Consider the following 3,118-nt stretch of genomic DNA (forward strand, 5'->3'; position numbering starts at 1 on the left):
TCTACTCACAGAATTGAGATCACCAGGTCAGGTGGTCTTGGGTATGTAATTCTCTTTAGGGACCACCACAATATTTGCTAATATCATACTAGAACCATATTCTTATGGACATTGCACAGGGACCCCTTCCTCTCCATTCTAAGACTTGATTGCATTCTTTCTTTTGGGAAATAGCATTCATTCTCTTGATTACAAGGAAAATTTATTCTTTTGGCTTGAATATCCATTTCTCTGGTCATTAGAGAAGTTGGCCTTATGCAACCTTTTCTTCCCACATAGATTGGTCAAGATAAAGGAGCCTAACCAGGGAATGGAGTGCAGGATGATGTCTGTTCATGAGGACATCACCTCTCAACTCCATGCTCCCTGAGATATCTGTTATCTTCCTGACTCAGATTAAATGATAGAAATGAGTTGCCCTTGAGAAGAACAATGAGAATGATCTATTGGGTGAGACTGCGTCCTAACGTTTAACAAGTAGTAGTGATGTTTCAAACACACTTAAGCAATCAAAATGAGGAATATGTCTTTGAAATATTAACATTTGAATCAAGGCCTCATTTATACTACTCAAAAATTCTTTAATTATAATGTCTCCTATGAAAGATGTCAAAAAATGAAAGACATACTTTATTTTTAACTATGTGTATATGTTGCTCTGTGGGTAGTTTAGTGCTCATGAGACAAATTAAGCAAAGGTCTTCTGTGCTTACTGTGGTTATGAACTACTAAAGATGTGTGTCAGGAACTGAACATAAATGCCCAGTTGCTTCCCCAGCACCTGGATGAGTTATCAACCTTTTTCTCTTGTTTTCTGTAGCTCTCTTCACAAGAGTCTACATACCACATTGAGTTTAATGAATATGGGGGGCATTTTGTAAATGGCAGCCAGGCAACAAAAGAACAAAAGGACCTCTTATCAAGTGTAACCTAGGAAACAGTTCTCAGGGAAAGTAAAACTATATCAGTGTATTCGTGGTTTGGACAATGAAAGTGTGAAGATTAATTAGTTAGATGGAAGGGATTGTCTCAAATAATGAGTTGTATGGATGTGATCACAGTTATTAACTACATATCCTGTTCTTCATATATGCAGAGAGTAAATTTTATGAGTTATCCCCAAAACAAAAACTGGACATTCAACATGTGGAGGAATCATTGCTTAGTACTTTTAGTAAAAACTCATTTTCAACAAGATACAAATGTGTCTGTAGGGAACATTTTTTGCAGGCTCACACTGAATTTCCCTTACTGTGGGTCTGACACAGTAATATATGGCTGGTCCTCAGTTTGCAGATTGTTCAGTTTTAAGAAAACTTGGCTCTTGGAAGTGTCCCTGCTGATGGTGATTCGGGTTTTGAGAAGTGAATTATACTCTGTGTTTCCACTCCATGCTATTCTTCCCATCCACTCCTGACCCTTAGCTGGCAGACCCAACTTAAACCGTAGCTGGTTGATGAGAACCCAGAGACAGTTCAGGTGAGAGACAGGGTCTGTGAGGGCTGCACCAGGCCAGGTCCTGACTCCTTCAGCTGCACCTGGGACAGGGCACCTGGGGACAAACAACATCACTATCAGTCACACATCCCATAGATGACATGCCTGGGTCCCTCTCCTGAAACCCTGACCCACTACAGCTTGGAAAGGTCACCAGGCAGAGGAGCAGCACCAGGACAGCCATGCTCTGCTGGAGGCTCTGGTGAGAAGGAGATGGGGCTTCTCAGCTAGGCCTGGCTTTCATCCTGAGCCTGAGGGCTGCTTTGCATTGGGGGAGGTTCCTGAGAGTATAAAAGGGAGCACAGGGCAAGGGTTCCACTCTTCCTTCATGTGACTGAGATTTGTCTTATGCTTCCTAGATGAACTGGGGATGCAAACTGAAGAAAATTTTCTAGTATCATCTGACTTTCTAATTGTTGCATGCTTTGCACTATGCAGGCCTTGGATGAAAAACACTGAGTCCACAAACATTGTGGACTCTGTACAAGCAGAACAGGTTACCACATTCTTGATGCATCTGTATATTCCAGGAAATTTATGCAGAGGGTTGAAATTTAGAATGATGTCAAATCCAGATTAAGGAACTACTGGAAATCATCTGTTAGTGGAGGTAATCTCGTCTTCTTACTCACCTAGAATATCCAACTTGTGAAGAAGCAACTTACAAACATTTAGTGCATGTGATTATAAATGTTTATCTGAGAGGAGATCCAAGGTATTGACTTTGCTTCCATGTCAGTGGGCATACAGTATTCACCTGCCCTTTCAGCAACAGGATATCTGGAGAAGAGTTGGACTACCTGCTGATTTTTCTGTCTGCCGTCTTCTGACTGTCGATTTATCTCTATGTAGTTTTACATCGCTCTTCTTGCCTCTTGTCAGCTTGTAAAAATAACAAATCCTAAACAATGATTATTTCATTAGTAAGGGTTGGGAAATGAGATGTTTACAACACCTCATAAAAAAGCAGTGCATGCAACCCAGCTTGAGTGTTATGCTAACGTAAGTAATACAAGAGAGAAAATAACAGTCAGTGATTGACAAGTAGTGAAGAGGGGGATGAGCTTGAACATGTAGAATCCCTTCCCTTGAGATGGGGCTCACCACAGAGAACAAGGGAATGCAGGGCTTTTCTCCATGACTTGGTAATGTAAATCACCAGAGAAGGGAGGAGAATAATTCAAAATAACCTGTTGAGTAAGTCCCAGATGCCACCCACCATTTCTTTATAATTGGACACCCTATTTTTTGGCCCTATCCTCTGTGTATAATCTTTGTACTGTGGGTGTCAGTAGTGGAGATAGGTCTTAAACTTGGGGTGACAGACATCATATTTAAGTTTAGATAGGTACCCATCACTATGAGTGCTCTGTTGTCCTTATTAGGGATGTTCTGAGTGTTAGAAGAATATTTTTGAGACATCTTGGTCAGTATATCATCTCGTTTGTCTGATATTTTTATTTTGGCTATAAAATCTTTGAAATCATTATCATTCTTATATTCTTACACCATATTTTAGGAACTTGCTATGAGGTCCCTTACTCAAGTATTTTAATTTCTGCTTAACTCAGGGATAGAATACTGTACTCTCATGCTACTTGGGTTTACCTTTCCTATGAAA

This window comes from Peromyscus leucopus, unplaced genomic scaffold (genome assembly GCF_004664715.2).
Source record: "Peromyscus leucopus breed LL Stock unplaced genomic scaffold, UCI_PerLeu_2.1 scaffold_1542, whole genome shotgun sequence".
NCBI classification, from domain to species: domain Eukaryota; kingdom Metazoa; phylum Chordata; class Mammalia; order Rodentia; family Cricetidae; genus Peromyscus; species Peromyscus leucopus.